The sequence below is a fragment of the Euphorbia lathyris genome, chromosome 7 (genome assembly GCF_963576675.1).
Source record: "Euphorbia lathyris chromosome 7, ddEupLath1.1, whole genome shotgun sequence".
Lineage (NCBI taxonomy): Eukaryota > Viridiplantae > Streptophyta > Magnoliopsida > Malpighiales > Euphorbiaceae > Euphorbia > Euphorbia lathyris.
In genome coordinates, this window is record NC_088916.1 from 44,225,443 (window position 1) to 44,237,900 (window position 12,458).

Consider the following 12,458-nt stretch of genomic DNA (forward strand, 5'->3'; position numbering starts at 1 on the left):
CGTCACGTGAATTTAGGGAATTAATCATATCATTTTAAGAGACTGTTTGTTTTGAGAGTTTCAGGAAAGGGTAATGGAAAAAGAAACATTCATTACCCGTTTGTTTTATCAATTCAATCATTCCCTTTACCCGTTTTCAGATTTAGGTTTACCTCTAACTCCTCTAATCTTATTCCTCCCAACCCACTAAGGTTTTCCATTCCATTTCCTCTCTCTTACTAACTTGAAAATTTACCCTCCTTATAAAATTCTACTTTAATCTCTATTTTACTTTTTACTTTATATTTTAGTTGATATATTTATTTACTTTTACTTCTTTTATCCTTGGATTAATTTCACTTTTGATCATTTTACTTATATATTTTTAATTTTTTCCATAAAAAACATTTTTAACTAAATTTTACTTTTTTATTTTTATTTTGATCATTATACTTATTTATTTATATTTTTATCCCTAGACTAATTTCAGTTTTGATCTTTATACTTATTTATTTTTACTTTTTTGCCGTAAAAAATAATTTTGACCAAATTTTTTTCTTTTTCGTATTATCCAGTTTTAGTATTTATTTTTAATTATTTTAAAATTATTATTTTCTCTTTAAAATAGAATGTTTATGCATTTTTTTACAATTAATTTTATTTCAATTTCATGTATTAGATCATCTTTTTATGTTTTTTTTGTAAGGAAAAGTTTAGGTAAGGGTAGGTCTACCCACTCCCAAGGTAAAGGCAAACTACAGATCTCAATGAAGGTTTACAGTGGAATTTACAGATCACCTACCAATTAGAGCTAAATTTTGACGGAGTGGGGAATCGACATCATCTTTTGATTTTAATGGTTGAAGTAATTGATTTTAATTCTTATATTTACATGTAATTAATTTAGTGGATTGCTATACGTCGCCCCTATTTTACTTACCATCGCCTCCTGTTTGACATTTTTACCATTTTCATTTTTCATTCAAAAAGTGAAATTCTCTCAGCCGCGAAGAAAAAAACGAAGAAAAATCATGCCTCCAAAACAAGAAAAAATACTTGAACATCTAAGTTTCGTATTTACCAATAATCTGAAATTTAACGAATTTAACTTGAAATGAATTTTTTTTCGTTGAATTTGCTCTAAACGGGTAGCCCATACGATCCAGTCCATGGACCGGTAGTATGAACTACCCGTTTTACCTAGGTAAAAACGGGTAGCCTACCTGTTTCTACCTAGGCAAAACGGGTAGCCTACCCGTTTCTATAGGCTACCCGTTTTGCCTAGGTAGAAACGGGTAGGCTACCCGTTTTCCTTTAGGGAAAACGGGTTTATTTATTTTTTAATTATAATAAATATTAAAAATTGATTGGACGCTTCAATACGTATTTTTTATTTCCAATTTATCTATACGTTTTTCTATCCAATCAATACATAATTTATCAATAATTAAATTTACATTCTAAAAGATAAATAAATATAAATTAACAAATAAAAATTAATTGCACGCGTTAATACGTACTTTTTTATTTCCAATCAATAATTTATATATACGTTTTTTCTATCCAGTCAATACATAATTTGCGTATAATTAAATTTACGTTCTAAAAGGTAAATAAATATAATTTACCAAATAAAATTTAATTGGACACTTCAATACGTATTTTTTATTTCCAATCAATAATTTATCTATACGTTTTTTCTATCCAATCAATACATAATTTATCTATAATTAATATTTATTATAATGAAAAAAAATCGTTTTCCCTAGAGGAAAACGGGTTCAGGACCCATTTTTTCCTAGGTAAAAACGGGCCTACCTGTTTCTACCTAGGCAAAACGGGTAGCCTACCCGTTTCTACCTAGGTAGAAATGGGTAGGTTACCCGTTTTTACCTAAGTAAAACAGGTAGTTCATACTACCGGTCCATGGACTACCCATTTAGAGCAAATTCAACGAAAAAAAATTCGTTTCAAGTTAAATTCGTTAAATTTCAGATTATTGGTAAATACGAAACTTAGATGTTCAAATATTTTTCCTTGTTTTGGAGACATGATTTTTCTTTGTTTTGTTCTTCACGGTTGAGAGAATTTCACTTTTTTGAATGAAAAATGAAAAGGGCAAAAATGTCAAACAGGAGGCGACGGTAAGTAAAATAGGGGCGACGTATAGCAGAACCCTTAATTTATTATACAGACACATGAATGTATGGAAATTGTTATTTAAAAACACAACTTTAGTTTATTAGCTAATTTGAACCAAACAGCCACAAAGGGAATCAAGGAAATATCATTCAATTTGTGGAACTGAAACAAACAGATAAGAGAATTCATGATCATTCCATTTCTTTCTCCTTGTTTCCCTTTCTTGGTTCTATTACGTTATCCCTACCCGAACCAAACGCCCCCTAAATAAGTTCATGTGTTACAAGACATTTTGTAAGTTTTGGGGACAATAAAAGTTTTAGACCAAGTTCAAGGAGCTCCTAATCTATTAAGCCTATCATATAAACATACCAATGTGACAATGGGAGGGAATATGACAATAATCCATTTCATAAATTTTGTGATTTGAATGGAATATGTTTCCCATTTTCTTGCCCTCACACATCTCCACAAAATGGAAAAGCCGAAACAAAAATTCGAACAATAAATAATATCATTCGAACTCTCCTTGCTCATGCCTCATTACCTCCATCGTTTTGGCATCATGTACTACAAATGGTCACTTATCTCCTAAATATTCTCCCTAACAAAAAGCTTGCATTCCAATCTCTCACGCAAATTCTTTATCAATGGGATCCTAGTTTTTCTTATCTTCTAGTTTTTGGTTGTTTGTGTTACCATTTACCTCTAAAAATAAATTGCAAGCTCGATCAACACCTTGTGTTTTTTGGGATATCTGTCACATCATAGGGGTTAGAAGTGTTATGATTTATTAAGTCGTAAAATATTTATGTCGGAGACATGTTATTTTTGATGAAAGTAAATTCTCATTCTCTAAATTGCATACTTCTAATTCTCCTACTTATGAGTTTTTGGATACAGACCTATTTTAGCCTCAATCAATACCAAACACTCCTACAACCCACATCCCTGTCTCAGCTTTACTAATCCAAACACATGATACTCTATCCACTCCTCTCTCCTTTGTAGTCCCAATGCACACCAACCCCTACATCTCCTAACCAATCTCAAAACGGCCCAACTCATAGTGGACCAACGCTGCCCAGTTCCTCACCTCAAGGTCACATCAGTTCCTTATTCTCCTTCCTCTACCTTTCAGCCCAACCTCACCACAACTAGTCGCCCCATCCAGCCCACTATGGGTTAAGAGGAATTACAACTTACAAGTGCTTTTGATAAAACTGTTATTCACCTTCCTATTAAATAACTACCACGTGTCCTCTGCTCATATTTTGGGTGTTGTTAAACCCAGCCCCAATTTTCCACCTTTAGCCCTGTGAAAGGACGAAAGTACCCTTTCAAGCTTTGAGGTGGAAAATTGGGGGGAAAAACCTCTCCCGACATGCGGGCGTGAGGTAATCACGCCTCACCCTGTGGTGAGGCGTGAGATAATCACGCCTCACCATGTGGTGAGGCATGAGGTAATCACGCCTCACCACAAGGTGAGGCGTGGGACTATCACGTCCTCACCTTGTGGTGAGGCGTGATTACCTCATGCCCGCATGAATAAATCACAAAAAAAAATTGTTCATAATTGTGGTAACTCGAATTATCCATTTAGAAATAAAATTACGGCATTTTAACTCGTATTACCCTTTAACAAATAAAATTTAAAAACATAAACATTAAAATAAAAATTAATAAACATAAAAATTTATAAACATAAAAGAGTAAATATAATATCAAAAGTGTTAAAATGTATGAAGTTCTACAAAAAATAATCTAGTTCGCCCGACGCCACGCATCCATAAACTCATCCATCTCCCTCTTAATGCGTGGAGCATCCTCGTCAGATCGGTGGATAGCCGTTAGTTGGGTGACACGCCACAACCAGCTAACCCACTGCAAAAAAAATTAATAAATAAATATTAAAAAATAAACACATATAAACTAATACTAAATAATAATATTAAATAATAATAAACTTCCAAATTCGCTGTTGGCGCGAGTATGCTGTACCGGTCCAGCCTGTGGTGCATGAAGGAGATGAGGATGCGAATATCGCATATACCAGCCCATATAAGCAGGATCACAGGCAGTGGGATCGTATCCAACTGGTCGGCATCTCCTCCGATCAATGCCCCGAGCCGATGGAAATCTCCGCCAGGTATCCTCAACTGTGACTAAGGAATGCGTGAGCTTATACGCTAAAGATCTCCATGGTCACTGCTTTATCAGGTCTAATACGCTCAGCTGGGATAGGATGAGTATATCCGACCTGTCGCGGCGCTCGATCGGGCATATACGGCTCGACGATGTCTCTACACTGTATCCAACCGGCGTAGGACACTCGAAGCCGGTCATCATCGGGGACAGGACCATAATGTTGAAACACCTTTCCACATAATTTTGATTTGACAAAATTGTTTAAGTGTAATTAAAAAATATTCTAAACACACTAAGTTTAAATGCTTTGATTTATTCTACTAATGTGTTTGTTCAATGTTGAGTTAAATTGTTTATAAGACACAAAGATTAAAAGGCCCAAAGCCCAATACGGAAGTCAAAAGCCCAAGTCAAACAGTTTAAGGCAACTCGGCCCGCGTATGTCAAAACGCTGTCGTTATGTACAAAACGCATCTCAACGGAAGAAGGATCTAGAAGACCTTCGTGGAACAACTTCGGGACGAAGCTGCTGAGTTGATTCGACAAAGAGTACAGGACAGCAGCTGAGCAAGAACAACTTCCAGCAAAGTGTTTCCACTTTGGGTAAAGTTCAGAAGACACAGAATGCTGTCTAGTTGACCTTACCATAAATGGAGAGACATTCTGCCGAGCTGACCAAAAGCTGACCGAGGACAGAAGATACTCAAATCTGATTGGCCGAGAGCTCTAAGCAAGACTGGGTGACAACGACAGGAAGCCGTTTCCCTCCAACGGTTATTTCGAAATTCGAAATGACCGATGCCTCAGGTGTCTCTATAAATAGAGCCCTTCAGTTGCTTCATTCCACACAGAACTTGATCAAGCCATTACGCTGACCAAAATTCTACGCAAAGTTCTGCAAGAAAAAGCAAGCAATCTTACACTAAATTTCATATCTTTTGTGTAAAAGTCTAGAGTGATTATTCAATCATCTAATGTGTCTTAGCAATCGTTGTTTAGGACAAACACTTATCATTTCTAGAGATTAGAAAGGAGAGACTGAGTACTCGGTTATAGTACTCAGCGAGAGATTAGGATTGAGTAGAGGTATAAAGGAAGGTACTCTTGTTATACTCAGTTTCTAAGATTGTAAAAGGTTTGATGCTCTACCGTTAAAGAGCTCAGTAGAGAATTCGAAATCTCGGAACGTGTTCCGGGGACAGGACGTAGGCTTGGAGGCCGAACCTGGATAAATCTGCTGAGTAATATCTTTCCAACCTTAAACTCCTTTATTTATATATTGCTTGCTTCAACAAAACTGACCAAGTAAAGAGGTCACGCTGAGTTGTATACATTGAGTATCTAAGTTCAGGAATAGACTCAAGTGCTATCTCCTGACTTAACGAAAGAAGCTGACTTAGTCACCAGTTGACTAAGCTAGTGTCTTAATATACTCAGCGCGCTGTGTAATCCTTTTTCGAAGAAAAAGAAGTCAGCCTTAACGTACTAAAATTTTAAAATAGTTCCTATCCCCCCCCTTGGAACTAACTTGTTACGTTATAAGGGACCAACAAGTGGTATCAGAGCTTAAAAGCTCACTGTTAAAGGTTTAACTACCTTGTGCTGATCCTCACTATGGCTGAAAAGAGCACTCGGTTTCTCCCAGAAAACCAAACAACTCAGATCTTACCTGAGGGGCTGTCCATTACTCGGCCTCCCCTATTCTTCGGGTCTAACTATACCTTCTGGAAGAATAGGATGAAAAACTTTATTCAGGCAACAAACATGAGTGCATGTCTTTCAATAGTCCAAGGCCCATTTGTTCCTGTTGAAGTTGTGGCTGGACAAACAGTTGTTAAAACTGAGGCCAAATGGACAGAGGATGATCTCAAGAAGCTACAAAATCATGCTTCGGCTATAAATATGCTTCACTGTGCGCTTGATGCTGCAGAATATAATAAGATATCAGGTTGTGAGTCGGCGTAAGAGATCTGGAAGAAGCTGGAAGTCACCTACGAAGGAACCAATAAGGTGAAGGAGTCCAAGGTGAACCAGCAGATGAGATTATATGAGCTGTTCGAAATGAACGATGATGAAGGTATATCTGACATGAATGCAAGGTTTACAAACATCATTAACGAGCTTAAGAGACTTGGTAAGATCTTCACCGAGGAAGAACAAGTCAAGAAGATTCTTAGGAGTCTTCCTAAAAACTGGCAAGCAAAGAAGACAGCTATTGAGGAAGCTCAAGACTTAACCACCTATAAATATGATGAACTCATCGGCTCACTGCTGACCCATGAGATCTCGATGAAGAATTTCGAGGTGAAGGAAAAGTCTGAAGACAAGAAGCAAAAATCTCTTGTCATGAAAGCTGACTCCACTGATGGGAGCTCAACAGATGATGAGGAGATGGCTATGTTCACCAGGAAGATGAAAAGGCTGTTCAAAAAGAATGACAAATATTCTAAGAAGCCTTACAGAAAGTTTGATAAGTATAAAGCTGAGTCCAGCGACAACAAATACAAGAAGGACAACTCAAAGCCCATTACATGCTTTGAATGTCATCAAACTGGCCATATTAAGTCAAGCTGCCCCACGCTGAGGAAAGAAAGAAAGAACGGCAAAAAGGCAATGGTGGCAATATGGAGCGATAGTGATGAGTCTTCATCATCAGAAGCTGATGCCACTGAGTCAGCAAAGATCTGTTTTATGGCTGACGAACTTGTTGAGCTGTGCATCTCTGAGCATGCTGACCCCTCCATTGCATCTGACGATGAGGAGCAATCAAATGAGGTAATATCACTTCCCCAGCTCAGAAATGAAATGGTTAATGCCCTGAGTGACCTCTATACACTTGTCAAAAAGTGTAATAAGAAAATTAGAGCACTCAGCAGGCGATGTGACGAGGTTGAGGAGGTCAAACTGAGTGACCTTCGATATCTTCTTCAGGACAACTCATATTTGCATAGTAACATCAGAATTATGCAAAAGTTTGTCTCTGAGGTCCAATCAGATTCCAAAAAACTGAGAAAGGACGTCACATCCATTCAGAACCAACTAAAGGTTCCAAACAAAAGAAATATTCCTCTGAATGCTCAGTACCGAAGTACTGGTCAGCAGAGATGGAATCCCCAGCGGAATGTCCAGTGTGACTTCGGTGGGAAGAAAGGACACACCACAAAGGTGTGCTGGCACGCTCAGCACTCGGGTGCTGACTAGTCAGTGAAAAATCCTAAACGGAAAGTCAGTTGTGACTTTTGTGGAAAGAATGGCCATACCATCCAAGTATGCCGCCATAAAATAAAATATGATGCTTTACCTGTTGAACCTAATAAGCAAGGACCCAAAAAGAATTGGGTACCTAAAAGTAACTAGTTACATTGCAGGTAAGCCTGAGATGTGCCGAGAAGTCAAAGATGTGGTATATTGACAGCGCATGCTCAAGGCATATGACTGGTGATGAAACTCAATTCATCACATTCGAGCGTAAACGAGGATGAAGTGTAAGTTTTCGAGACAACAAAAAGGGTAAGATAGTAGGGTCAGGAACCATTGGAGGTAATCCTACTATTGAGTCAGTCTCCCTAGTCAGCGGACTCAAATATAACTTACTCAGCGTAGCTCAGCTATGTGATAATGGGAGAAAAGTTATATTTGATGACACTGGATGTAAAATATTCGAGGGTAAAACTAATGAGTTAATTTTAACTGCCCCTCGCATTGATAATGTCTTCATGCTGAGCTTAGAGAAAAAGTTTTCAAAAACTGTATGCTTAGTTTCAAAGGAAGAAAATTCCTGGCTATGGCACATGAGACTTGGTCATGTAAGCATGGACCTCCTGGCCAAATTAGCAAGAAAGCAATTGGTTGAGGGACTGCCAGAACTTAAATTTGAAAAAGATCAACTATGCCACGCTTGCCAAGCTGGAAAACAAACCAAACAATCTTTTCATAGTAAAATGTTGTCTCAACTAAGCGTCCGTTAGAGTTACTACACTTGGATCTCTTCGGTCCAGTCCAGCTGCTGAGTCTGGGTGGAAGAAGATTTTCCTTGGTCATTGTAGATGACTTCTCTCGGTACACTTGGGTCATCTTGCTAAGTAGCAAGGATGAGACCTTTGAGACATTTTCAAATTTGGTTAGAAAACTTGAAAATGACAAAGACCTAAAATTGGCTCATATCCGAAGTGATAGTGGTGGAGAATTCAAAAACCAACAGTTTGTTGAATTCTGTGAAGCCAGCGGCATTGACCATAATTTTTCTGCTCCTAGGACGCCTCAATAAAATGGGGTTGTTGAAAGGAAGAACAGAACCTTGGTTGAAATAGCCAGGAAAATGCTGAGTGAGCATAGGCTTCCAAAGTACTTATGGGGAGAAGCTGTTAACACAGCGTGCTATATTCTTAATAGGGCTCTTGTTAGACCTATACTAAAGAAAACCCCCTATGAGCTTTGGAAAGGACGAAAGCCCAACATTGGATACTTTCGTGCCTTTGGCTGTAAATGTTTTATTTTAAACACCAAAGATAGCCTAGCTAAATTTGACTCAAAAGCTGATGAAGCTATCTTTTTAGGCTACTCAACAAACAGCAAAGCATACAGAGTTTTCAATAAACGAACTCAAGTTTTAAAAGAGTCAGTACATGTTGAGTTCGACGAAACTAACCCTGCAGGAAGATATCTGCCGCTGACCGAGGATGATCCACACTCAGCACCCGCTGATCAAGATACAGCCGCTGAGTCATTCCCTCAAGGGCTGACCAAAGGTAAAAGTGAACCAAATATTGTTTTCACTGACCAATCTTCACCTGCAGAGATTGTTGAAACACAGACAGCACAAGACATAAATCTACCAAAAGAGATAAGGATACCAAGAGGACACTCAGAGAGTGCTATTCTTGATGCCACTGAGAATACCCTGATGACAAGAAACCAACTCAGGAGGTACCTCAGCAATGTAGCCTTCGTCTCAGTTCAGGAACCTAATAACTTCACTGATGCTGAGGAAGATGAATTCTGGATGAGCGCAATGCAAGAGGAACTTGACCAATTCAGAAGAAACGATGTATGGGAGCTAGTGCCACATCCAAGGAGTCAGAAGACCATTAGAACAAGATGGGTCTTCCGCAACAAGATGGATGAACAAGGAAACGTAGTCAGGAACAAAGCAAGGCTTGTAACTCAGGGCTACAGTCATCAAGAAGGTATTGACTACGGTGAGACCTTTGCACCAGTGGCAAAGCTAGAGGCTATTAGAATTTCATGCGCTTATGCAAGCTATATGAACTTTAAAATGTTTCAAATGGATGTTAAGAGTGCATTCCTTAATGGAGTTATAAACGAGGAAGTTTATGTTAATCAACCTCCAGGGTTTGAGGATCCTAAATTCCCAAACCACGTTTATAAACTCAAAAAGGCTCTGTACGGCCTCAAGCAAGCACCACGTGCTTGGTATGAGAGGCTGACCAGTTTCCTGCTGACTAGAAACTATGTCAGGGGCAAAGCTGATACAACCTTATTCATTAAGAGAAAGGGTAAAGATACCCTGCTGGCTCAAATATATGTTGATGATATTATTTTCGGTGCTACTAATGAGTCAATGTGCAAGGAATTTAGCAAGCAAATGCAGACTGAGTTTGAAATGTCGATGATGGGAGAACTCAACTTCTTCCTTGGACTTTAAATCAAACAAGGGAAAAATGGCATCGTCATCAGTCAAGCTAAATATGCCAAGGAGATATTGAAGAAATATGATCTTGAAAATTGCAAGCCAATATCCACTCCTATGGGCACTGACACTGTCCTCTGCGCTGACGAGAATGGTAAGTCGGTAGACAGCAAATTGTATCGAGGTATGATAGGCTCTCTACTTTACTTAACAGCAAGTAGACTGGACATTCAGTTCTCAGTATGCTACTGTGCTAGATATCAATCTAACCCTAAGGAATCTCATTACATAGCTGTAAAAAGAATCCTTAGATATTTGCAAAGCTCAGTGAACGCAGGTTTATGGTATCCCAACACTCATGGCTTTACACTCGTTGGATACACTGACGCTGACTATGGTCGAGACAAGCTAGAACGAAAAAGCACCTCTGGAGGATGTCATTTCTTAGGAAGCTGTCTTGTATCCTGGTTCAACAAGAAGCAGGCGTCAGTAGCCTTGTCTACCACTGAAGCTGAGTACATTACTGCTGGACACTGTGTTGCTCAAGTCCTATGGATTAAGCAATAGCTTGAAGATTATGGTGTTCAAACAAAGACAATTGAGGTCAAATGCGATAACAAAAGTGCAATTGATCTATCAAAGAACCCAATTCAACACAGCAGGATGAAGCATGTCAGCATAAGACATCACTTCATTAGAGACCATGTACTTAAGGGTGAGATAAAGCTGACCTACGTCCCAACGGATGAGCAGCTTACGGATATCTTCACAAAGCCACTGGCTCGTGAACAGTTCAGCATACTGAGAGAAGTCATTGGTATGTTTAATCCTCTTCAGTAAATTCCATCTCTTAATATAGACTCATGCTGAGTGAATTAACATGCTGAATGATCTATTGTTTGCTGAGTAAGTAAATACATGCTGATTGTTTAACGTTAAATGAATGAATGTCACATACTGAGCAACCATTGGTACCAAGTAGTTACCTCAAACTGAGAAATCATCCGTATGTATAAAACTGACCACTCAGAATTTAAAACGCTTAGTATTCTAAACGCTGAGTATAAGATCCGTTGCATTTAATGCTAGAGCACGCGAATAGACACCTAGGATGACGTATGCGCCGAATGTGTCATAAAAGCCAGGATTATTGTCGGTTCACAATCCCAAGGCAAAACTGACACATGGATTCGATAAGATCCACTTTTCACCGCTATAAATAATGGGCAAATCCCTATTGTTATCTCTTTACATTTACCGAATTCTCTGGCAAAGCATTCTCTCTCTAAAAACTCTCAAAGCTTCCCAATCTTGTTCTGAAACTATGACTAGAGTTTTCGTTAACATCTCTGGTGTCGGTCACCCTAAGAGCAGTTCTGATGAACCCTCCAGGCAAACTACTTCGCCTGAAACCACAAAGGTCACTACGCCGAGCAAAGGCAAAGCTGGCCAAGCTACCTCCTCTAAGGGAAAGCCGACCAAGGTCAGAACCTATACCAAAGTATTCGAAGACGTTAGGGAATGCAAAATAGACTTCTCACGATGGTTTTCTGAGGCCTTCGTGACATCCGAGCAACCCTTCTGCGAATGGATATCGAAGAATGGCTGGACCGAGCTATTCTCCATTAGAGATCCCACCTACCCTGACCTAGTAAGGGAGTTCTACCATAATCTCCGAGTTGCTGATGATAACCAGGACTATTTGGTAACTGTGGTAAAGGAAAAGACCATTTTTATAAACCCTACCTATCTTGCTAACTTGCTGAAGTTAAAGAATGAGGGAACAAAACTGAGGCGGTCTAGGGATCATGAAGGAACTGGGTACAATACCACCTTCTGTAAGCCCGCTGGCCACTCTGGAGAAATCTCAAGCACCTCAATGGGTCAGCACCAAAAGATGGCCCACTATGTGCTGACCTACTACATTTATCCCAAGATCAACTGCACCACCTCAGCAACGAATTTTGAGCAATGCTTCATATGGCTTATGCTGACATACAAGCCGATCAACATGTCAGTATTCTTGATTGCTGGTTTCCAAAGGAGCACTGGAACTCTCAGGCTGGGCTCGCTCATCACCAGAATCCTCTTAGAATATCAAATTGATCTATCTGAGGAAACTAAGGCTAGAGGATCTGAGATAACCGCTGCTACGCTGAGGGCTTTAAAGTTCAATCAGCCAGTAAAGAAAGGAAAAGCTGCTGCTGAACAACAAGCTGAGGAAACAGCTCTAAAGCAAAGCAAAAGGACAAAGGCTCCAGCTGCCCGCAAAAGGAAAGCTGTTGGGAGCCCTTCGAAGAAGGCTGAGCCTATGACTAAGAAGCAGAAGTCAACTGCTCATCAAGGTCAGGAAAGACCTAAGTCAGCTGAAAAGAGAAGCAGGCAAGATGAGCCTGAAACAGAAGAGCATCCCCTGAAGAAGAATAAGTCTTCATGCTATTCCTACTGACATCGTTGTTCCTGGTGATTCTCACTACACACAGTGTCAAGGAACTGAAGCTGAAAATCAAGAAGATGATGTGCAACTGGATGATCAGTT